The sequence below is a fragment of the Gorilla gorilla genome, chromosome 2, assembly GCF_029281585.2.
Source record: "Gorilla gorilla gorilla isolate KB3781 chromosome 2, NHGRI_mGorGor1-v2.1_pri, whole genome shotgun sequence".
NCBI lineage: Eukaryota > Metazoa > Chordata > Mammalia > Primates > Hominidae > Gorilla > Gorilla gorilla.
The window spans coordinates 15,533,364-15,559,413 of NC_086017.1; the positions used below are offsets into that span (position 1 = coordinate 15,533,364).

The 26,050-nt window shown below is 40.2% G+C and overlaps 1 long non-coding RNA gene across 1 annotated transcript in view; it reads left to right on the plus strand.

Annotated features, from left to right (window-relative positions):
- Window positions 1–23,380, plus strand: part of LOC129532551 (uncharacterized) — a 63,110-nt gene extending 39,730 nt beyond the window's left edge. Inside the window, exons 2-3 of the long non-coding RNA XR_008678312.2 lie at window positions 22,923–22,980; window positions 23,241–23,380. This is a non-coding gene — a long non-coding RNA (uncharacterized lncRNA). The remainder of the gene's footprint in view (window positions 1–22,922; window positions 22,981–23,240) is intronic.
- Window positions 23,381–26,050: the final 2,670 nt, after the last annotated feature.

Consider the following 26,050-nt stretch of genomic DNA (forward strand, 5'->3'; position numbering starts at 1 on the left):
GATAAAAATAAACTTCTGTTTGCCCCACTATTCCCAGAAGAAAATAAGCAAAGTAATGAAAAACATATTTAGAATATTTTCAACACATATCGTAGACACAGAGCCAATATTACCAATATATAAAGAGGGCTTAGAAATTAATAATGGAAAGAGTTACATATCAATTTTTTTAAATGGCCAAAATGTATAAGTATACAAATGACAGAAAAGGAAATAAAAATTGCTCTTAAACCTTTGAAAAGATGTTAAACCTCATTTGCAATAAGAACAATGTGAATAAAACCATGCTGAGATCTAATTCTTCACCTATCATATTGACGAAATCCAAAAGGTACATATATTTTGTTGTGAGTTACTGAGAAAGAAGCACTCACTTGTACAACCCTGTGAAGGGCTTGTAGTATATGTCAAAATTTGAAATGTGTATGTGTACCCTTTGACCCAGTGAGTCTACCTCTAAAAATTTATCCTATGATTACACTTGAATACACATGATATGGCCTATGTAAAATAATTGCATCATTGTAATAGTAAAGGATCAGGTTTAGCCTGGATATCTATCACAGGGCATTGACTAAATGAATTATGGTATATTTCTACCATAAAAGAATATCCAATTGTTAAAAAACAAAAAACCACACACACACACACATAGAAGCAAGCTCAGTATACTCTGATGTGAAAAGATATTAAAATTTAAGTGGAAAAAAAAGCAACATGCAGGACAGCAGGTATAGTTGCTACTATTTGTGTAAAAATGGAAAGAATGCATATTTGTGCTGGTCAGTTTATGAATAAAAATCTCTGGAATGACAAGACATAAACAACAGTGATTACCTGGATTGAGAGGGAGATTCTTCATTGCATGCCTTTTGTACACTTTGATGTTTAAGCCTTGTTGAATGGATGACCTCTTTAAAAAAAAATCAAAGGGGAGAAGCCTATACACATAGAAAAAGAAAAGCAAGGCATAAAAAATACTGCAGAGAAATGAAAAGGAAATTAAGTCACTTTAAACTTAGTAACTCTCTCAAAAATAAGTTTTATATGATACAAAGTGCAGTAATGTGCATATGATACAGAAAAAAATAAATTAAACTCATAACAAATAAAGATGGTATGAGCCCTTTGCAGAAAGGGTATATGATCAGTAGGATTACTGCCTGGACAAATACTTAGGGAGCGACTGTTGCATGGTTTAAGAATTAATGGTGCTAAAGCTAATGTGTTGGTCAGTGATTCTCATATGCAATGGACCAGTTTTTATATCAAGGAGTAGTTTTGGTGACTGCTTGGAAAGAAGCATCAGCCCATACACAAATGGGTTCCAAGCAGCAGGTATAAAGGTAACTTGGAGATCCCAGAGCTTAGGGGCGTGCTTGCTAATGGTGATGATGCTTGCCAAAAGCCTCAGTCTACAGGTTACTCACAGCTGAGAATTAGGATGCAATTAAAAGGAAAAATACAGGAAGGCAATTAGAAACAAAATAGTTATTTGATTTTGGTGAACAGTAAAAATTTTAGCTACCAGTGTTTTTTCATGACCACTTGCTTCATAATTGACCAAGTCTAGTCACGTGCATTAAACTGTATGCCATGAAAGAGACAATAAAGTAAAAGCTTTGGAGAGAAAACAATCTACTTTTTGTTCTGCTATTTGAGAAGAAAGCATAATTTATATAGTCACAGTCTCTTTTTATTAATAGGCATAACAATAGTTACTATCTAGTCTGTGTTTATTATATTTCCAAGTATTGTGCTAGACACACAGTTTCTTATGTAGTCTTCCCAACTGCTTAATGACATAAGTATATTATTATCAGAAAGCCTGAAGAACTACCAAAGGTTTAAAAAGGTGCATGTTAGCCTTTAAGTTCATTCTCTCTGAATCCAGCTAACTGTGCTAAGATCTACAATTCAATATCTGTGAGTTTCCATCTTTCATTTCTTTTAAATGTTACTAAATATATTGAATGACTCCATGTGGCATCTTATTTGTAACTTTGGACAGGGGGTTCTGGTGGGATGTGCTGGCATCCAAACCGGGGTTCAGTTGAAAAACAGGCACCCACTTCTTATCTTGCTATAGATAAGAAGAAAAAAAGATCAGGGATACAGGGCTATAACACAGGGATCTAGACGTTAGGACCAAAACATCTGGCAAGATTTAGCTAAAAGAATCATGGCAACTTACCAGACCTATGGGTGAATCAGAAGCTCAGCCAAAAAAAAAAAAAAAAAAAAAAAAAATTCAAAGGGGAAAATCTTATACACTATATCTTATTCATGAATGTTCAAAGCCATTTGAAGTTAAAAACTTCTTAAATCTTCCCAAGCTCAGAAGGAAGTGAATCCCAGTGCTGAAAATAGAAACAGAACTTATTAATGGAAGCTAAATAATTGCAAATATGAGATCAAAATATCACATAGATCATTAAGTGAGTCAATGGGTCTGTTTAAACTTTTATGGGATTCTCACTTCCAGTAAGCTGCCTAAATATGGAGAAAAGCTGGAATATTGAATAGCTTTTTCTCTACCATAGCAAGAAAATCCTCTGGTTATACCAGGTGCATGTGAGTTAGTGAAACCCATTTTATTATTCAAGATATATTTACTGATACCTACTAAGTGCCAGACATTGTGCTAGATGAGCAGTGCAAAAAGCACAGTCTCTGATTACAGGGAGTTTCTCATCTTGTGAGAAGAAGAAATATTAAAATAAGTATACATAAAAAGAGGAAATTACAACTATGATCACAGCTGTGAAGGAGCAGTGGTTGGTACCATATGAGCCTGTCATAGAGGGAGCTGACCTCACCAGGGAAAGCTGGTCTCGGAAATGGTGAATTCAACTGACTCCTGAAGCAAGAGTGGGAGTTAATTGGCAAAGAATCATGGATTAGAGCCTTCCAGGCAGAGGAAACAGCGTGTGTTGGGTTGAACCATATGTAATTGCTACTTTTAAAGGTCAAAAATCATTGAGCGTCAACTGTTTCACACAGTTCAACTTATTTACGGGTCTGTTATACACATAGCAAGGTCCGAAGCACTACGGCTAATGATAAGGTGTTTTATATGCTTCCTGCACTCATGCTTCTCACAGTTCAGATGGGAGGGCCATGAAAGGATAAACAAAAAGAAAAAATGACAATAGAATAAGAGAGATTATAAGGGCATGAAGGATTCTTCAGAGAGGAGGAGTTCTAGAGAAACCAAGTCCTCCTATTTCAGAGATGTTCCATGCAGATGGGATTATTGATACCTAAAGCTGCTGATGGCTTTCCATCAAGGAGGTCGGGCAGATGCTTGAGCTGAGTCTGTAATATCCAGTTTTTATCCCTCCTTTCTTCCCTGTTAAAGGAAGCCACAGTGCTGAAATAAACCTTAAAAACTTGCCTCTTTGGCTCTGTGCATAGAGTGTCTCATTAACAGTGAGATCAGTGGTGACCACCAAATGACTTTGCAGCTCAAGGGTTTGAATTTATCGGGACTGATCTTTTGGGAAATAGTCTCAGATATTTATATGGAATCAGAGACAAAGGGCACTCCAGTAATCAGCTGACACAGGAAGAGAAATTTTCTCTTCCTCACAAACAAGGAAATAAAGTCAAAGTGTAACCACCCAGTGGGTTCACCTTACCTGTTGCCCAGACAGAACTGATTTATCAAGACAGGGAATTGCAATGGAGAAAGAATAAGCAGAGAGCAGAGCTGGCTGCGTGGGAGACTGGAGTTTTATTATTACTCAAATCAGTCTCCCCGAGCATTTGGAGATCAGAGTTTTTAAAGATAATTTGGCGGGCAGGGGCTTGGGAAGTGGGGAGTGCTGATCAGTCAGGTTGGAGATGGAATCATAGGGGTTGAAGTGAGGTGGTTTTGCTGTCTTCTGTTCCTGGATGGGATGGCAGAACTGGTTGCGCCATTTCTGGGTGGGGCCAGCTGATCCATCCAGTGCAGGGTCTGGAAAATATCTTAAGCACTGATCTTAGGTTTTACGGTGGTGATGTTATCCCCAGAAGCAATCTGGGGAGGTTCAGACTCTTGGAGCCTGAGGCTGCACACCCCTCAACTGTAATTTCTAATCTTGTAGCTGATTTGTTAGTCCTGCAAAGGCAGACACGTCCCCACGCAAGAAGGGGGCCTTTTTGGGAAAGGGCTGTTATCAAATTTGTTTCAGAGTCAAAACATGAACTGAATTCCTTCCCAAAGTTAGTTCGGCCTATGCCCAGGAATGGACAAGGACAGCTTAAAGGTTAGAAGCAAGATGGAGTCGGTTAGGTCTGATTTTTTTCTCTGTCATGATTTCCTCAGTTATAATTTCGCAAAGGCACTTTCAGAAGGGAGTCACATGTGTGCTAGCAGCAGATGTATATGGCACTGCTTTCTCTCTGAGGTGCGAGATTTACATTGTGATTGTCCTCTTGTGCTATTAACTATATTTTAGAAAGTATTGCTTGAGCTTTTGGTGAGGAGGAGATGGTAGATGTACACTTTGGTCTGCTGGAAGAAAGAAGAATGGTCTTTTGGTTTAATAGCATATATAGAAGTGAGTTAAAATACTTAAAGATCTCAAAAAATTATCCCACACATCCATACATCTCTTCTCAACACCATCCCTTTTGAAATAAAATTCCTTCCATATTCTTCACTTTAGTTTTTGGGAAGGGATAGATAATTGAGGGATGTGGTGTGTCATTCAAAATGTTGAAACCTTTTATTTTCTGAAGAGTTTCTTTCAAATGTAAGGAGTTTGAGAGTAATCTCTTACATTTACTTTGTCCTTCACACTTTGATAAAGCTTGTTCGCTGCCATTATCACTCTCCACAGCTCCACAGACACCCTGGAGGATCGGCTGTGCCTATTCTCTTTCCACCTCCATCGTTGCTACCCGCACCTTGATCTGGCAGTGAACTGAAACTTAGGCTGATTGTGTAATTTCCCCTGAAGTCCCCTAGTAAGCCATTTCATTATCTCCCCCGCCTATGTAATGGGGGGGCAGCTACCTGTTTAAATTCAATTTTCATTTTCTAAGAAACATATTACAAAGAGCCAGCCTAAATGAAAATTCAGACACATCAGAAGGATGTGATCAGAAGAAAGAAGCCAGACTTGTCTTCTTTCTTCTTTTTCAATAAATGTAGTTGATTTAGATGACAGCGATGGTCGTCATTCTCATCACAGAAGTAAGAGTGGCTAAGACTTAGCACCTCATGAGTGATTACTATGTGCTTGGCACTCGTAAGTGCTTTGCAGGGATTATTGTCTTTAAATTTTATCAACAAATCTATGATCTAGGTACTTTAAATTATCCTTAGTTTACAAAGAAAGAGTCAGAAGTGCATAGAGGTGAGTAACTTACTCAAGGGACAGATGTTGTAAGAGGTGAGGTTGGAATAGCTTTGTTCAACCCGAGAGCCTACTTTTTTTTTTTTTTTTTTTTTTTAAGACAGGGTCTCACTGTGTTACCTGTGCTGGTCCTGAACTGTGCTCAAGTGATCTTCCCACCTCAGCCTCCTGAGTAGTTGGGGTTACAGGCACATGCCACTGTACCTGGCCAGAACGTGTATCTGTAACCACTCAGTATTATCCAGTATGGTCTTTAGAACAGAGGCACTAGAATCAATTAGGGAGCTTGTTAAATATACAGATCACTGAGCTCTACCCGTGGCATACAAAATTAGTTTTGAAGGTGAGGCTTGGGGACTTGCATTTTAACCACCTTCACCGTTCATGGAGAACAGTAGAAGCAGCATAGTGCTGAAGTGATTATTCAACCCACAGAAGTCCATCAGTGAGATTACAGCTACATGGCAGATGGAACCTAAAAATGATGACTCCACTCTGGACGATATGCGTGCAAAGTGGTATAGTCCAGTCCATCCTTAGGGGAGTAGGGGGCAATTGCTACAGACTATGACAAAACACAAAACTCACTGGGAGGGAGATTACTCCTGCTTAGGACACGCTCCCTACTTTTTGTCTCTTCATCAACTGATTCTCTCATGACTTGGGCTGCTTCAGGTTAACTGAGAAACAGGACAGTAGCAAGCCTTCAGGAGCATGCGCCCTCCACTGGCTTGGATGCCTATCACAACGTCCTCTCCATCTGCCAGTGAATGCAACACACTGGGATGTGTTAAGATGAGCAGCCCTAGTGGAACCAGCTGCTAATGCTGTAAAGGTTGAGAGAAGTGATTCTCAAGGTGTTTACAGACTTTTTGTTTTATACAGAAGATATATATTGCAGTGGTTCTTAAACTGGTGCATGCATCAGAATCACGTGGAGGATCCTTGGCCTCAGACCCAGAGTTTCTGAATCAGTAGAAACAAGCCCTTGGCTTGGGGCTTGTTAATATAAGTAGGCTGGGCCCTCGTCCTAGAGTTTCTGATTCAGTAGGTTTGGGGTGAGGATGAGTCTGTGCATAGTATGTGCAGCTGATGCTACTGGTCTGGGTACCAGACTTCAGGATCACTGGTCTATAGTTTAAGGGATAGGATGATTTTAGGGGCAGTTTTCCAATGCAGACTATAATCCTGTGATTAAGAATATAAAAGTAGACCATCCATCCATCTTTCCTCTTAAACATCAGAGAATAGGGATAGAAATATAGTCATATTGCCCAGTTTGGAGATTAAAGTCTATCTTGAGAAATGGTATGGTTTGATAGTTGAGTGATAGGCCTTGGGAGTCAGAACTGGTTTCAAATGTGGTCTTTAGGTGAGTTAGCTAACATCTTTGAGCTTCTTTGAGTTTCTTTGATTTTCTACGTCTATAAACCAAGAACAACAAAAATGCCTACCTCTTAGGGTTTGTGTGGGAGATCTTTGGTTTGTCTCCAGTAGCATTTTCTTCCCTTGGCCATTTTGCAATGCCTTTTGTCCTTTGCTTTACGGTGGGGTTCACCCCAGAAGGAATCCCAGCAGGAGCTCAAAGTGTGAAAGGAGAATGAAATAAGGAGTTAGGTGTTTCCTGCTCATCCTCTGTGGGGTCACTACAGTTGGCTGTGTCCCTCTCAGAAAGCCTACTGCTGGTTAGTGCTGTCTTACAGCCAGACCTCCTGTCTCTGTCTTCTTGAAATTCTACTCAGCCCTTGGTGCCTTCTGCTTAGGGATAGTGATGGTTGTCTGTGGTTAATTTACTGAAACACACTATTCTTTGTTCATTTCCTTTAACCTCGCTGCCACTTTTGTAAATAGTGCTTTGTGAAGGCCCATTTGACAATACCCTCAATTGATGCTGGAGCCCTCACGGCTAAAACTGTGGTGAGAATACATGGAGAGAATGCAGATAATGTACTTGGTTCAGTGCTGTCATCTAGTGGGTGTACCCAGTCATGTTCATCATTATTACTGCTTTGTAATATTTGGTCTAAATTGTCCTTATTGGTTATTTGTGCCTGTGGCACCTACTGACACATGAACAGCTCATTCATCCATTTTGTTTTCTTTAGACACCACTTAAATCATGTGGACTATCTTGCTAATTTTCCTCAAACCTTGGCTAAAGTCATGTTTTCATTTTTTGGCATCTGTATTATTAATGTTAAGCCTTCAGATTTTTTTGTTTCTTATAGGTTAACATTAGCTAGTATGTGACTCCTATTTCTAACTTTGTTAATAAAAAATATTGTTGGACACCATCTCCTCTTACAGAAATACCATTATGGAAGATAACAAGTGCATGGCAAAATGGGAAGAAGGAGCCTGAGTCTCTGGTGTCACCAAGGAGCTATTTTACCAGTTCTGAATGCACTGCTTCTTGCTTCCTTTTTCTATGAGAAAAATAAGCTGCAAATGGATAAGCCACAGTCATCAGGCTTTTTGTTGCATCCAGGCAAATGGAATCCTCACTGATACTCTCGTTCGGAGATTGAACTAGGTCTAGTCAGGGTCATCAAGAAACATTCAACGGAGTCATAAAAGTATTGCTTTGAGAAATGAATGCAACTTTAAAAAGTGTGATTGGTTTCTATATTTAATCTGTAGCTCATGTCAAATGATTTCCTAAATAAGGACTGTCCCTATCTTGGTCATTGCTATATTCCAGATGTCTAGTACAATGCTTGACACAGAGTTAATACTCAGCAAATAAGTACTTACTAAATATGTACAGTGTTTGTTTAGTAAAGGTTGTGACTGGTTAAATTTCTGGGCAATGACATGAGGATAAAATCACAGGGCTTATTCCCTTATTTATTGTCAGTATCTATAATCTGCCTGGGAGGAAAGATAACAGGCGGAAACTCTGGCATCTTTGTATTTATAAGACCTAGGACAATGTCCAGAGAGTGGTAGACCCTCAAAAAGTGTCAAGTAAGCAAATCAAGAAATGAAAGTGAATAGAAAAATGTTTTCTGTCTATTTACTTAGAAACCTCACAACTTTAAAGATATGTTGTATTTTCTTTTTACTTAAATTGCTTCTTTATTGCTTTTCCACATTTTTTTAAATTTAGAAAAATTATAATGTAGAAAGACCCGGAAGGGAAGATAAAATTATCTGTAATCCTGCCATCATCTAGGCTTAAAAAAATTTCTGGATGCCTTTGATGAATTTTTTTCCCCATCAGCAATACCTTTCTTTTGGAAGCTTATTCTACTGAATTTTTTTTGCAACTTAGCTTGGTAATTGTGACTGACTTTCCAAATCTTCTCTGTTAAACCAGGATAATGAGCGATACTTAAAGTTCTCATTTTTGCTTTAATTTACAAACCTTTAGAGCATTCAGTTCCTTTCACTGCATTCTTGATACTGTAATTTGCAACAACAGGCCCTTGTTCTCAAAGTAGTTTATTTAAAGATGCCTCATTTGCTGTTCTTCTGGGTATGTTATTATTGTGCAGTACTTCTGAGTGTTATTACCCTTGTCTTCTTTTGACATACATGCGCAATAGCTGATATTTTTAGTGTGCTATTAATATTATTAAATTGTATTGCGTATTTTATTTGGTTGATGTGTTATTACACAGTTACCTTTCAGATTTATATATTTAATCTCAAAAATTAACTAGCATTCATATTTTTTAAAGTGCTAGCAAAATGCCAAAGAAGTAATTAAAAATATAAATAAACCGAAGCCAAAGGATTTTGAAGGACTTTATGACCTAATACTGGTTTGGGAAAGGGGAGAGGGCTGGGAAGGAAGTTGTTCTAGGAGATGTATTCTATGACTGTATGGGCACACAGCTAATTTACCTTTAGAACTCTTCTGTGTCTTCCTTTAGTGGTAAATGGTTACTGATAAATGAGAAAGAACTGCTACTTATAATTTTAATATATAAATCCCATTTTATTCTAGCTTTCTCTCTTCCCTTTCTTTCATCCTGAACAACTGTGCAAATCTATGGGACGTTTTATGTTTTGTTTCTGAAGTTCACTCATTCATTCAGTCAGTCAGTCAATCAACACGTATTTATTAGGTGCCTGCTGTTCTGGGAACAAAATGGTGAGTGAGGCACAGAGGTTGCCACGGTGGGCAAAACCTGAGAGTCTTAGCTCTTACTGGACTTGCAATCTAGTGGAGGGAGACGCGCAATTATCAACTAATCACAGTCAGGAGTCTATCATTATACATCCGTATTAGTGCATTGAAGAAAAGGATCACAGTTTAATGACAAAGTAAAGGACCCTGGGACTGACTAGGGTCTTGGGCTCAAGGTCAGAGAGGATTCTCTGAGGAGGTAAAGTTCCAGCTGAGAGCATAGGATAAGTAGCAGGTCAAAGTTAAAAGGCTATAGAGAGGTGGTGGGGCATGAGGAAGTGTTCCAGATAGAGGGGGCCAGATTTAAGCTTAGTGACTGGAGAGGATATGGAATGATTGAGGCACTGGAAGAAAGACAGGTGGCTATAATTCAGAAAGCCAGAGATAGAGTGAAGCTAGACATGGCTAGACAGGGAACTGGGCCCAAAATTATGCAAAGCCTTGAAGGTCATGTCACGAATTTGGTCTATATCCTAAAAGCAATGGGAGGAAGCTGTGAGGAACTTCATGCCGTTCTTTGGCTCTTAATCCTTTCTCCTTTGCATTATTGTCTTTTGTATGCATGGTTTGTGGCTCTAATTAGGATATTATGATGACTAGTTTTATTTGTCAGCTTGGCTAAGATATAGTGCCCAGATATGTGACCCAACATTATTCTGAATGTTTCTTTTTTTTTTTTTTTTTTTTTTTAGTTTTTTTTTTTTTTTTTTTTTTTTTTTATTATACTTTAAGTTTTAGGGTACATGTGCACATTGTGCAGGTTACATATGTATACATGTGCCATGCTGGTGGTATATCTCCCAATGCTATCCCTCCCCCCTCCCCCCACCCCACAACAGTCCCCAGAGTGTGATATTCCCCTTCCTGTGTCCATGTGATCTCATTGTTCAATTCCCACCTATGAGTGAGAATATGCGGTGTTTGGTTTTTTGTTCTTGCGATAGTTTACTGAGAATGATGGTTTCCAATTTCATCCATGTCCCTACAAAGGACATGAACTCATCATTTTTTATGGCTGCATAGTATTCCATGGTGTATATGTGCCACATTTTCTTAATCCAGTCTATCATTGTTGGACATTTGGGTTGGTTCCAAGTCTTTGCTATTGTGAATAATGCCGCAATAAACATACGTGTGCATGTGTCTTTATAGCAGCATGATTTATAGTCCTTTGGGTATATACCCAGTAATGGGATGGCTGGGTCAAATGGTATTTCTAGTTCTAGATCCCTGAGGAATCGCCACACTGACTTCCACAATGGTTGAACTAGTTTACAGTCCCACCAACAGTGTAAAAGTGTTCCTATTTCTCCACATCCTCTCCAGCACCTGTTGTTTCCTGACTTTTTAATGATTGCCATTCTAACTGGTGTGAGATGATATCTCATAGTGGTTTTGATTTGCATTTCTCTGATGGCCAGTGATGATGAGCATTTTTTCATGTGTTTTTTGGCTGCATAAATGTCTTCTTTTGAGAAGTGTCTGTTCATGTCCTTCGCCCACTTTTTGATGGGGTTGTTTGTTTTTTTCTTGTAAATTTGTTTGAGTTCATTGTAGATTCTGGATATTAGCCCTTTGTCAGATGAGTAGGTTGCGAAAATTTTCTCCCATGTTGTAGGTTGCCTGTTCACTCTGATGGTAGTTTCTTTTGCTGTGCAGAAGCTCTTTAGTTTAATTAGATCCCATTTGTCAATTTTGGCTTTTGTTGCCATTGCTTTTGATGTTTTGGACATGAAGTCCTTGCCCACGCCTATGTCCTGAATGGTAATGCCTAGGTTTTCTTCTAGGGTTTTTATGGTTTTAGGTCTAAGGTTTAAATCTTTAATCCATCTTGAATTGATTTTTGTATAAGGTGTAAGGAAGGGATCCAGTTTCAGCTTTCTACATATGGCTAGCCAGTTTTCCCAGCACCATTTATTAAATAGGGAATCCTTTCCCCATTGCTTGTTTTTCTCAGGTTTGTCAAAGATCAGATAGTTGTAGGTATGCGGCGTTATTTCTGAGGGCTCTGTTCTGTTCCATTGATCTATATCTCTGTTTTGGTACCAGTACCATGCTGTTTTTGTTACTGTAGCCTTGTAGTATAGTTTGAAGTCAGGTAGTGTGATGCCTCCAGCTTTGTTCTTTTGGCTTAGGATTGACTTGGCAATGCGGGCTCTTTTTTGGTTCCATATGAACTTTAAAGTAGTTTTTTCCAATTCTGTGAAGAAAGTCATTGGTAGCTTGATGGGGATGGCATTGAATCTGTAAATGACCTTGGGCAGTATGGCCATTTTCATGATATTGATTCTTCCTATCCATGAGCATGGAATGTTCTTCCATTTGTTTGTATCCTCTTTTATTTCCTTGAGCAGTGGTTTGTAGTTCTCCTTGAAGAGGTCCTTCACATCCCTTGTAAGTTGGATTCCTAGGTATTTTATTCTCTTTGAAGCAATTGTGAATGGGAGTTCACTCATGATTTGGCTCTCTGTTTGTCTGTTGTTGGTGTATAAGAATGCTTGTGATTTTTGCACATTGATTTTGTATCCTGAGACTTTGCTGAAGTTGCTTATCAGCTTAAGGAGATTTTGGGCTGAGACAATGGGGTTTTCTAGATAAACAATCATGTCGTCTGCAAACAGGGACAATTTGACTTCCTCTTTTCCTAATTGAATACCCTTTATTTCCTTCTCCTGCCTGATTGCCCTGGCCAGAACTTCCAACACTATGTTGAATAGGAGTGGTGACAGAGGGCATCCCTGTCTTGTGCCAGTTTTCAAAGGGAATGCTTCCAGTTTTTGCCCATTCAGTATGATATTGGCTGTGGGTTTGTCATAGATAGCTCTTATTATTTTGAAATACGTCCCATCAATACCTAATTTATTGAGAGTTTTTAGCATGAAGGGTTGTTGAATTTTGTCAAAGGCTTTTTCTGCATCTATTGAGATAATCATGTGGTTTTTGTCTTTGGCTCTGTTTATATGCTGGATTACATTTATTGATTTGCGTATATTGAACCAGCCTTGCATCCCGGGGATGAAGCCCACTTGATCATGGTGGATAAGCTTTTTGATGTGCTGCTGGATTCGGTTTGCCAGTATTTTATTGAGGATTTTTGCATCAATGTTCATCAAGGATATTGGTCTAAAATTCTCTTTTTTGGTTGTGTCTCTGCCCGGCTTTGGTATCAGAATGATGCTGGCCTCATAAAATGAGTTAGGGAGGATTCCCTCTTTTTCTATTGATTGGAATAGTTTCAGAAGGAATGGTACCAGTTCCTCCTTGTACCTCTGGTAGGATTCGGCTGTGAATCCATCTGGTCCTGGACTCTTTTTGGTTGGTAAACTATTGATTATTGCCACAATTTCAGCTCCTGTTATTGGTCTATTCAGAGATTCAACTTCTTCCTGGTTTAGTCTTGGGAGAGTGTATGTGTCAAGGAATGTATCCATTTCTTCTAGATTTTCTAGTTTATTTGCGTAGAGGTGTTTGTAGTATTCTCTGATGGTAGTTTGTATTTCTGTGGGATCGGTGGTGATATCCCCATTATCATTTTTTATTGTGTCTATTTGATTCTTCTCTCTTTTTTTCTTTATTAGTCTTGCTAGCGGTCTATCAATTTTGTTGATCCTTTCAAAAAACCAGCTCCTGGATTCATTGATTTTTTGAAGGGTTTTTTGTGTCTCTATTTCCTTCAGTTCTGCTCTGATTTTAGTTATTTCTTGCCTTCTGCTAGCTTTTGAATGTGTTTGCTCTTGCTTTTCTAGTTCTTTTAATTGTGATGTTAGGGTGTCAATTTTGGATCTTTCCTGCTTTCTCTTGTGGGCATTTAGTGCTATAAATTTCCCTCTACACACTGCTTTGAATGCATCCCAGAGATTCTGGTATGTTGTGTCTTTGTTCTCGTTGGTTTCAAAGAACATCTTTATTTCTGCCTTCATTTCGTTATGTACCCAGTAGTCATTCAGGAGCAGGTTGTTCAGTTTCCATGTAGTTGAGCGGCTTTGAGTGAGATTTTTAATCCTGAGTTCTAGTTTGATTGCACTGTGGTCTGAGAGATAGTTTGTTATAATTTCTGTTCTTTTACATTTGCTGAGGAGAGCTTTACTTCCAACTATGTGGTCAATTTTGGAATAGGTGTGGTGTGGTGCTGAAAAAAATGTATATTCTGTTGATTTGGGGTGGAGAGTTCTGTAGATGTCTATTAGGTCCACTTGGTGCAGAGCTAAGTTCAATTCCTGGGTATCCTTGTTGACTTTCTGTCTCGTTGATCTGTCTAATGTTGACAGTGGGGTGTTAAAGTCTCCCATTATTAATGTGTGGGAGTCTAAGTCTCTTTGTAGGTCACTGAGGACTTGCTTTATGAATCTGGGTGCTCCTGTATTGGGTGCATATATATTTAGGATAGTTAGCTCCTCTTGTTGAATTGATCCCTTTACCATTATGTAATGGCCTTCTTTGTCTCTTTTGATCTTTGTTGGTTTAAAGTCTGTTTTGTCAGAGACTAGGATTGCAACCCCTGCCTTTTTTTGTTTTCCATTTGCTTGGTAGATCTTCCTCCATCCTTTTATTTTTAGCCTATGAGTGTCTCTGTCCGTGAGATGGGTTTCCTGAATACAGCACACTGATGGGTCTTGACTCTTTATCCAACTTGCCAGTCTGTGTCTTTTAATTGGAGAATTTAGTCCATTTACATTTAAAGTTAATATTGTTATGTGTGAATTTGATCCTGTCATTATGATGTTAGCTGGTGATTTTGCTCATTAGTTGATGCGGTTTCTTCCTAGTCTCAATGGTCTTTACATTTTGGCATGATTTTGCAGCGGCTGGTACCGGTTGTTCCTTTCCATGTTTAGCGCTTCCTTCAGGAGCTCTTTTAGGGCAGGCCTGGTGGTGACAAAATCTCTCAGCATTTGCTTGTCTGTAAAGTATTTTATTCCTCCTTCACTTATGAAGCTTAGTTTGGCTGGATATGAAATTCTGGGTTGAAAATTCTTTTCTTTAAGAATGTTGAATATTGGCCCCCACTCTCTTCTGGCTTGTAGGGTTTCTGCCGAGAAATCCGCTGTTAGTCTGATGGGCTTCCCTTTGAGGGTAACCCGACCTTTCTCTCTGGCTGCCCTTAACATTTTTTCCTTCATTTCAACTTTGGTGAATCTGACAATTATGTGTCTTGGAGTTGCTCTTCTCGAGGAGTATCTTTGTGGTGTTCTCTGTATTTCCTGAATCTGAATGTTGGCCTGCCTTGCTAGATTGGGGAAGTTCTCCTGGATAATATCCTGCAGAGTGTTTTCGAACTTGGTTCCATTCTCCGCATCACTTTCAGGTACACCAATCAGACGTAGATTTGGTCTTTTCACATAGTCCCATATTTCTTGGAGGCTTTGCTCATTTCTTTTTATTCTTTTTTCTCTAGACTTCCCTTCTCGCTTCATTTCATTCATTTCATCTTCCATTGCTGATACCCTTTCTTCCAGTTGATCGCATCGGCTCCTGAGGCTTCTGCATTCTTCACGTAGTTCTCGAGCCTTGGTTTTCAGCTCCATCAGCTCCTTTAAGCACTTCTCTGTATTGGTTATTCTAGTTATACATTCTTCTAAATTTTTTTCAAAGTTTTCAACTTCTTTGCCTTTGGTTTGAATGTCCTCCCGTAGCTCAGAGTAATTTGATCGTCTGAAGCCTTCTTCTCTCAGCTCGTCAAACTCATTCTCCATCCAGCTTTGTTCCGTTGCTGGTGAGGGACTGCGTTCCTTTGGAGGAGGAGAGGTGCTCTGCTTTTTAGAGTTTCCAGTTTTTCTGTTCTGTTTTTTCCCCATCTTTGTGGTTTTATCTACTTTTGGTCTTTGATGATGGTGATGTACAGATGGGTTTTCAGTGTGGATGTCCTTTCTGCTTGTTAGTTTTCCTTCTAACAGACAGGACCCTCAGCTGCAGGTCTGTTGGAATACCCTGCCGTGTGAGGTGTCAGTGTGCCCCTGCTGGGGGGTGCCTCCCAGTTAGGCTGCTCGGGGGTCAGGGGTCAGGGACCCACTTGAGGAGGCAGTCTGCCCGTTCTCAGATCTCCAGCTGCGTGCTGGGAGAACCACTGCTCTCTTCAAAGCTGTCAGACAGGGACATTTAAGTCTGCAGAGGTTACTGCTGTCTTTTTGTTTGTCTGTGCCCTGCCCCCAGAGGTGGAGCCTACAGAGGCAGGCAAGCCTCCTTGAGCTGTGGTGGGCTCCACCCACTTCGAGCTTCCCGGCTGCTTTGTTTACCTAATCAAGCCTGGGCAATGGCGGGCGCCCCTCCCCCAGCCTCGCTGCCGCCTTGCAGTTTGATCTCAGACTGCTGTGCTAGCAATCAGCGAGATTCCGTGGGCGTAGGACCCTCCGAGTCAGGTGTGGGATATAGTCTCGTGGTGCGCCGTTTTTTAAGCCGGTCTGAAAAGCGCAATATTCGGGTGGGAGTGACCCGATTTTCCAGGTGCGTCCGTCACCCCTTTCTTTGACTCAGAAAGGGAACTCCCTGACCCCTTGCGCTTCCCAGGTGAGGCAATGCCTCGCCCTGCTTCGGCTCGCGCACGGTGCGCGCACCCACTGGCCTGCGCCCACTGTCTGGCACTCCCTAGTGAGATGAACCCAGTACCTCAGATGGAAATGCAGAAATCACCTGTCTTCTGCGTCGCTCACGCTGGGAGCTGTAGACCGGAGCTGTTCCTATTCGGCCATCTTGGCTCTCCTCTCTATTCTGAATGTTTCTATGAGGCTGTTGTGAGATGAGACTAACATTTAAATTGATGGAGTAAAGCAGATTGCCTTCTGTAGCGTGGGTGGGCCTCATCTAATCAGTTGAAGGCCTGAATAGAACAGAAGACTGAATTCTCTAAGTAAGAGGGAATGTTGCAGCAGATGATACTCAGACTGGAGCTGCAACACTGGCTTTTCTCAGCTCTCCAGCCTGCTAGCCCTTCCTGCAGACTGAAACGCGCAAGCCTGCATGATCACGTGAGCCAGGTTCTTAAAACAAATCTGTCTGTTTATCTACACAACCTGTTGGTTCTGTTTCTATGGAGAACCCTAAGATAGATATCATTACCTCCTTGAACACAGAGAATATGATTCACTCATCTTTGCATGTTCCTAGTACCTAGTACTCTGCAAACAGTGACTGCTCAGAAAACTGGCATTTCATGAGAATGTCACATCCCAAAGGATGCTATTTGTACTATGTTTAAAATATAACTTATCAATGCTAAAAAGCTGTTTTCAAAAAATGTGTAAAAATCCCCAGACCTATATAAGTTAAACTGCCTTATTGTATGCATTCTCAGGATACTTAATATGCTGATGTCTGGTGTGACAAAGATATCATCAAATATTCATTCATAAGCCTTCTTTTAGTTCAGCCTCTTGTGGAACCTGTGTTTTCAGAACTTGCCTTGGGTAGTAGTAGAGAGAACATTCACTGAATCAGAGGGTAAATAATTACCCTTTATCTGGACTGGAATTATATATTTCTGAGTCTGGTTAATACATTGGGGGAGGAAAATGTTTTGTTTTATTTTGTTTTGGATTACTGAAGTTAGGCCAGATAACAAATCCTTTGACTAAAACTTTAGTGAGACAGTCTTTGTTTAAGAGTTTCACCCTGCCTAGTATTATATGACATATTCAGGGGATCTAATAACTGAGTGAGAAGTTGCCAAAATGTTTATAGTTAATAGAGGAGAGAAGAAGACAATATCAGCATTACCTAGAACAGAGCCACTCAAAATGCGGTTGATGAGCTTGTATTGGTCTATAAACTGTGTCATGCTAATCTGCACAAAAGTGGATAGGAAGCATGGAGAAACATTTATAACCATTGAACAGAGTAATTTATGTCTGTTGATATAATTTAAAAAATTGGACACGTATTTATGTGCCTTCTTAAATATAATTTTTCTAGTAGTTAATCTTAATTGGGTTTCACAAAATTATTGATCTGTGATGAATTGAAGATTAAAATAATAAAGAAACAAATACCTGGTTAATCACCATAGACTAAGAAGCACTGGCCTAGTCTCACTGAGAAAAGTTTCCTGGGGAAGGGAAACTGCTCAGGGATAAGCCTAGGAGCAATGAATGACATTTTTGAGGAGGGACCACTATGAACAAAGGCCCAGAGACTGCACTGAATGGGTTTGTAGAGGACAGTGTGAGGTCAGCCTGGGTGGGTGGGCAAGGGAGGGGAAGGAGGGCCCAGGAATCCATTTGCACAACTTTCACGGAGACCGACCCCGTCCCTGTGTTTTTGTCAGATGGCATGGTGCTACGGACAAGCAACATTAGGAGGCTTGGCTAAACTCTGCTACCCTTTGGGAGGTCATTCCAGTTGTGTTCCCATTTCTGTATGAGTTTTACTTGTTCATTTCTAAACAGGAGTGTTAATCTGAAGGTTGATTATTCCTCCAGTGGTTATGAGAGTGTGGTTACTTGGCAGAGACAACTCGAATTAAAGTGTTTACAGTAAACCAAGGCCAATTCAATGTTACTAGTTATCACTTGTTTACAAGATAATACTTCCATTGCCCTGCCTCTGTACCCCTCCCCTCCAATCGTGGGTGAATTTAAGAATATTATTTGATTCGATTCCGTCTAGGAAATAGAAGACACTTGTCACGTTCATGCTCCTGCCAGATGTGTATTTTTTGCGGAACGTCCATCATGCTGGGTTATTAAAATGATGATTTTCTTGGCAAATACATTGCTTAGTTCCCCAGGAGATTTTAGTGGTGATGTTATATGCTCAAAAACAAAAATTCCATCCCGATGAAGAGGATATTTATAAAATTAATATTTTAGAAACTTGGAAAAAGCAACTGGGAGACCAAGTGGGACTAATATATTCATGCAAATGGCAGGTATATATTTTTTAACCTGATACTGTTTTTCTTTAAGTTATTGAAGTGACCATATTCCTAAGCTGAATGGAATTCCTTTTCTGTTTCCTGGTGAATTGTGAATACATAAGGTTTTAGACAAATATGAATCAGGTGGATTCGTTTGCAAAGTACAGATGATGGTGAAAATTGAAGGCTTATTTTAACTGGTTTCTTTTGATTTTGCTTTTGTTGATATCTTAAACAATTTTTCTCTTCTTTCCTTTATGATGTGATGTCCTAGTTAGTATTTTTATTTCTTTAATTATTTCATTCAATAATATACCTATAACAAAGTATTGTTCTGCTAGAAAGCTATCGAACTGTTGGCTATTCCAGCATAGGCCTGGTCAGTGACCTGGACTGTGAAGATACAAGAATAATTTTCATTTCTGGCTGCTCAAGGGAGTGGCCTGGGGAATGGATGCATGGATAGATGAATGCATTCGTTCATTCATTAAAGCAAGCAAGCAAAAATCTGTGTTACATCCCAGATTGCTGTCCCCTGCTTCCCCCATGGCTTGCTGAGTTTCTAATTCAGCCAGGTTGGCGTTGGGGCCTGAGATTTTGCATTTCTGACAATGTCCCAGGCGGTGATAATTCTGGCCCTGGGACTGTACTAGAGAACCATGGTCTTAAAGGATTTGAACAGACTGAGTATGACTTTATTACCCAGCACTTAACTAGAAGGTACCCTCCAAAGCTTGAGAGAAAGACTTTGGAATAAGGGGTGGTATTCAGACAGACAGATCAAGGATCAAAGAGAGAGCAAATGGAGAAGGATGCAGGAGAAAGAATGAGTAGAACTGGAGGCAAGAAAGGAACATGGCATCTTAGCAGGAAGCAAAGATTTTCAGAGCAGAAGAGCAGAGGCATAGAGCGAACGTCCCCCCAGATCACAGGTTTATGTTTCATACTTAGACTTCAAGGTGTGTTCATTCAGAGATGACACCAGTCAGCTGTGCTTTGGCTTAGAACTCTTTGTTCTCTGTTCATACAATCAGCATTCCTTCAACACGTGATGCCCGGTACACAGAGTGTGCTCAAAATGAGAGCTTTAACATGTCAAAATGATTATTTTCTCATCTCTCTGTATTATGTATTTTTACTCTGGAACAGACACTTTTAAGTGCTGGACATGTTGGAATTGAAAAAAAAAAAACAAACAAAAAAAACAAACAAGGCCGGGTCTGGTGGCTCACGCCTGTAATCCCAACACTTTGGGATGCTGAGGTAGGTGGATTACCTGAGGTCAAAAGTTTAAGACCAGCCTGACCGACATGGTGAAACCCCGCCTGTACTAATAATAGAAAAATTAACCGGACGTGTGTTGGCACATACTTGTAATCCCGGCTACTCGGGAGGCTGAGGCAGGAGCATTGCTTGAACCCAGGAGGCAGAGGTTGCAGTGAGCTGAGATTGCACCATTGCACTCCAGCCTGGGCAACAAGAGTGAAACTCCATCTCAAAAAAAAAAAAAAAAAGAAGAAGAAAAAGCACCTAACTTAGTGCAGGGGATCAACAAGCCTTTTCTGCAAAGGACCACATAGTAAATATGTTAGACTTCTAGGCCAAGAGGAAAATGAATTATGTACGTACATAGATAACACTTAAAATGTTACCATTCTTAGCTTGCAGGCTGTACAAAAGCAGGCATTGGGCCAGATTTGGCCACAGGCTGATGTTTATCAATCCCTGCTCTAGTGAGAAACACCAACATTAATTAACACACATATAGATATATGACTGTTCATTTTGTTAAGTGCGATAAATAATTTCTTTCTTTCTTTTTTTTTTTTTGAGATGGAGTCTTGCTCTGTGGCCAGGCTGGAGTGCAGTGGTGCGATCTTGGCTCACTGCAACCTCTGCCTCCTGGGTTCAGGTGATTCTCCTGCCTCAGCCTCCTGAGTAGCTGGGACTACAGGCGCGCACCACCATGCCCAGCTAATTTTTGTATTTTTAGTAGAGACAGGGTTTCACCATGTTGGCCAGGATGGTCTCAATCTTCTGATCTCGTGATCCACCTGCCTTGGCTTCCCAAAGTGCTGAGATTATAGGTGTGAGCCACTGCACCCGGCCAATTTTTTTTTTTTTTTTTTTTTTGAGATGGAGTCTCACTCTGTCACTCAGGCTGGAGTGCAGTGGCATGATCTTGGCTCTGCAACCTCCACCTCCAGGGTTCAAGCGATTCTCCTGCCTCAGCCTGCTGAGTAGCTGGGATTACATACATGCCACCACGCCCAGCTAATTTTTGTATTTTTAGTAGAGACAGGGGTTCCATCATGTTGGCCAGGCTACTCTCGAACTCCTGACCTCAGGTGATCTGCCCGCCTCAGCCTCCCAAAGTGCTGGTGTAAGCCACTGAGTCCAGCCATAAATAAATTTTTTTAAATTGGAAATTGGTTCTGTGAGAGAGGGCAAGAGGGGCTGTTATCTAATTTAGCATAAGAGGTCACAGTTGCTTTGAGAAAGGGTCATTTGCATTGAGTCTTCAAGAGAGTTTTGGAGTCAAGGAGTTGAATACTGAGGGGTGGAAGGAGCAGAGTACGTGAAAGAGAAGAACCAAGAGGTGAGGATGGTAAAACTAAAGGGAAGCCATGAGGATGACCAAGGTGGGCTTGGAGAGGAGGCAGAGCGTCCAGTTCATGTTAAAGCACTTTCCATCTTTTCAGAGAAGAGATGTTGCCACCATTGAGAACCTGAGGGGGCAGCACAGGTTGTAAAGTGGGAAGGCTCGCTAAAGAGATAACTCATGATTTTTTAGTAAAGGGATAAGGGGAAAATATATTGAGTTAATAACCTGATGGCCTGGTTAACTTCCTGACAGAAGGAAAAATCTCTGTACTACTAGACTTTGTGTGGTCCACAGGGTGAAAGGGGTAGAATGCAGTGAGGTAAAAGCTACATTTATTTCATGCTTGTTTAAAGCCAGGCACTATGCCTTAAATGTTTAATATCTAAATAATATACTAATATTATTCCTTCAGAGAGGAAGAAATTGAGGCATAGAAAAATTTAGTGAATTGCCCGCCTGAGATTATACCATAGTATGTAGTAGAGATGGGGTTTATACCTGTCCATTCTGATTCCAGAACTCATGCTATCTTTACAAATATCTTTCTATTTTTTTTGTGGGGGGTGGGGGTTGGGGAGAGGAAAAAAAAACAAGAAACAAGGGGAATGAAAAGATAGGGGAAAATGTGATTTGGTTCTTGCCAAAATCAACAAAAACCTTTTCGCTTTTTGGAAGGAAGACAGAATCCAAGATGCAAGTATCTAGCAGATATGTTTCCCCCTCCCCTCCCCTCCCCTCCCCCCTCCCCTCCCCTCCCCTCTCCTCTCTCCCTTCCCCTCCCCTCCCCTCTCTCCCTTCCCTTCCCCTCCCCTCCCCTGTCTCCCTTCTCTTCCCCTCCCCTCCCCACTCTCCCTTCCCCTCCCTCCCCTCTGTCCCTTCCCCTCCCCTCCCCTCTCTCCCTTCCCCTCCCCCCTTCCCCTCCCCTCCCCTCTCTCCCTTCCCCTCCCCTCCCCTCTCTCCCTTCCCCTCCCATCGCCTCTCTCCCTTCCCCTCCCCTCTCTCCCTTCCCCTCCTTTCCCCTCTTCCTTGTTCCTGTGAGTCTCTGAATCCTTTTCTGTACACAGATGAAGTCTAGCCCACAAGCCGATAAGGGTTCATTGCTCCTGCATAAATAAAATATATGAACATTGTCCTGAAGAAGGAAAAACTTGCACAGTTCTTGGTTAATAGAGTCAATAGACTCTGAGTAGGACCCAGGCCTGTTGGTGACTTTCCACATTTGTACAAGCTTTTCCCTCTTTCCCTTCCCCTCAGTTTCCTGGCAAACTTCTTCTTTAGACCACCTAGGGTTGGCAAACTTTTTGAGTAATGTGCCAGAAAGGAAACATTTTCATCTTCGTGAGACAGTCTCTGTTGCAACTACTCACCTCTACTGTTGTAATGCAAAAGCAGCCATAGACAGTACGTAAACAAATGAGTGTGCTGTGTTCCAATAAAACTTTATTTTACAAGAATAAGCAGCAGGTCAGATGGGACAATGGGCTATAGTTTGCTGACATTTCTTCTAGACCTAGCATAAATGTTACATCTTAAATCTATGTTGGTAGCATTTATTTGTCGTTCCTCCATGTTTTTTTTTTTTTTTTTTGGCTCAAATCTCTGTAATATATTATCTTTGAAAATCTTTTTGCAAAGCTGTCTTTTCACCCTGTTGTGATCTTTTCTGAGGCAGATACTAACTTTTATTTACCTGTTGTCTACTATGGGACTTGGCAAGTATCTCATTAAAATGTGTTGGTGTTTTGAGTGAGACAGTGTAAAGCTGTACTTTCCAAAAATAGCCAGATCAATATTTCCAATCCACAAGCACTTCTGGAATCCTGATGCTCCCCAGTGAGAGACAGTCTCTTCCCTGTCTCTTCGAACCCAGGTTGGACTTAGTGACTGCTTCAATGAATAGAATGTGATAGAAGTCATGCTGCATGATATTGGAGACTAGGTCATATAACTTCCATTTGATGCTCTCTTTCTTTCTCTCTCTTTCAGGACTCACATCCTTGGATCCCAGACTCTTTGATGACAGGAAGGCCAAACTATCTCAAATGTAAAATATGAAGTAGTTTACTAATTTTCTTCAGTTTCTCTTAGCATAGAGGACTGGGGAGTTAAGTGTTCTTAGAAAGCTTCTGTTGAACCTGCCTTTCCTATCTAAGTTTATCTTTTATTCCCATGAGATGAAAGTGAAGAGTAGGGATGTATGTGTGAGAGAAAGAGCAATAAAGAAAGCAGTGTACCACACACACACACACACACACACACACACTTATGTGTAACTAAGAAGCTTACATGTGAGTTGTCCATTAGGGTTTTCATGAAGAACTTACAGTGAGCCTACACGGAGTTGTCCATACACAGAAGAACTGAGACCCCCCAGCCCCTGCCACTAGTGACAGCTCTCACTAACCTCCTGACATGCAGGCAAATGAGCATTCAGGGCTCCAGGGAGCGACATCCAGCCAGCGGCTTGTTTTCATAAATAAAGTTTTATTGGCACATATTATGTTCATTCATTTACATATGATCAATGGCTTCTACTACCCTGCAATAGCAGAAATGGGTAGTCATGGCAGAGACTGTGCCCTGCAAAGCCAAGAATGCTTACTCTCTGGCTCTTTACAGAAAAATGTCTTGCCTCCTGTCTCTCAGCCTTCACATCTTCCATTAAGGTGTGGTAATCTGGAGCAGAGACAACCATGCCTGCTGTGTCTTGAGTTCCTGATTTGCAGAAATCATGAACATAGTAAGTAGTTACCCTATAACATGACATTTGACAATAGTTTGTTATGCAATCAGAGTACCTGGAACACAGTTGAATACAGAGCTTGGGAAAACTCAAACTTATGTTTGTTAAAATACCAGAAGATCTAAACCTCCTTTCTTCTTTACCTGTTCCTCCATCCCCCAACACACACCCCTATTCAGACTTTTTGTAGTCTTCAAATTCCAGCTAAGACTAAGGAACATGACTACCTATCTCCACTTTATTGTTTGCAGTATTAAGTTACATTTTCCTTCTAGAGGGAAAATATTAGTTATAAGTGTCCTGATTAACCTTAAGAAATAAGAATATTTTGTCTATATAGGAGAACTTTAGTTTCAACTGTTGTTTCCAGATCTCTCAAACCATGAAGTCACATTAAAAATGAAAAAAAAGATAGTCTTTTTTTTTTTCTTAATCACTGCGAGAATCTTAAATGGATAAGCAACAACCTCCAATCTCACAGCACTGGTAATTGTGGCTCAGAGTTCATGCAGATGGAGACATCAATAAAATACCCGGAATCAGGTTCTGTATTTTCTCCGTTTGCCATTCATCAAAATGAAAGGTTTTCATGAAGAGGATTAAAGGCCACAAATAAAATATATTGTAATGCTCCCTTCGAAATATTTAAGGCATTTGTTAAAAAAAGGGCAGTTTAAGATGAAAGGTCAGTCAGTGATAATCAATTTCTTTAACATTGATATGATTCTTATTAAACATTTATCATTTGAGTGTCACTTCAGAGGGCTCTGGAAATCATTTTTCATTGTCTACATATCATTTTGCAGCTGTCAACTGCCCAGCAGCAACAAACATTACACCTCAATTCTTCTTTACAGTATAGTATTTATGGACTTATTTTTCTGAACTTCTGGGTTCTGAGAAATTACATAGTGGATAGGCATTTATAGCATGCAATTGTTCACACAGTTTTCTGTAAGTTGGAGATAGAGTTTTTCTTTGATTACACTTTTAACAAAATATGGAGAAGTTGGATGCAGTTTTCTTATTTTCTTCAGTTTCTCTCAGCATAGAGGACTGGGGAGTTAAGAAGTGTTCTTAGAAAGCTTCTGTTGAACCTGCCTTTCCTATCTAAGTTTATCTTTTATTCCCATGAGATGAAAGTGAAGAGTAGGGATGTGTGTGAGAGAGAAAGAGAAATTAAGAAAGCAACATACAACACACACATACATTTATATGTAACTAAGAAGCTTACATGTGAGTTGTCCATTAGGGTTTTCATGAAGACCTTGCAGTGCCAATATTCTCCTGCTTCTTTCTTTACCCCGATGTTGGGTTATTGATTTGACTTTTAGGGTAATATCAATTAACTCCTGGGGGCAAGATAGCATTGTGGAGAAGAGCAAGAGCTTTGGTTTCATGTATCACAAACTTTGAATCTTAGCTCTGCTATTTTTTAGCTCCTAGCTTTTGGTGAGTTACTTAAATTTTCTAAACCACAGTTTTTATAAACCCTCAATTTCTATTAAATGGAGATAGTAATGCTTACCTCATAGGGTGGTCATTGTGTGGATTAGATGAGATACAGTTATTTTGCATGATGCCTGTGCTTGGCATATAGCAAGCCATGATAAATATTAATAGTTCACATAGTTCTTATTACTGCATTTGCTGCTTCTACCAAGGGCTTAGCTATATGGGTGCAAAGTGTTTACTGTTTCAAAGAAACCATTGGAGATGTTCACGTATGGGAGAACTGTTCGAAAATGTTTCTCCTATTTTGTGTTACATTGTCTACATTTTGACACCATTTTAGTGTCAATTCCTTAAAACATACTTTCTGGAATAAACATTAATCAAAGTATGAATGTTACCTTGGAAATGTCACATGTTAAAATTCAGATCCATGGATTTGAAGATCAGATTCACTAAGTGTTGCATAGGGCACATCAAATTATCAGAAATATGTGACCCTGAATGGGGTGAATTTTTCCAGGGAAGGAGATGGAGAGAGGAATACAAAGCAGAAAGGACAAGCCTGGGTATTGTGGCACCTGCGTACCTGTATGATAGAGTATTGAAAACGTGGAGGAAAGAGATACCAAGAAAATTTCAACAGTTTACAAATGTCTTGTGAAGCAGGGTGTTGTCAAAAATAGTGTTTCACCTAGCTCCTGTTTAACACGTTCGTGCATCCAGTTCCTAGATGATTTTGGTTCTAACAACTAACCCTCATGGCCTATCCTTGGAGAACTTCCATCAGGGTACTTGAGCCAACTTGTACTCACAAATGCCCAAGAAGTGCCTGGATGACTGTGATGGTTAATTTTCTGTGTGCTGAAGGCAAAGGGAATACAGATTTTGTAGTGGAAGAAAGTAAGTATAAATACCA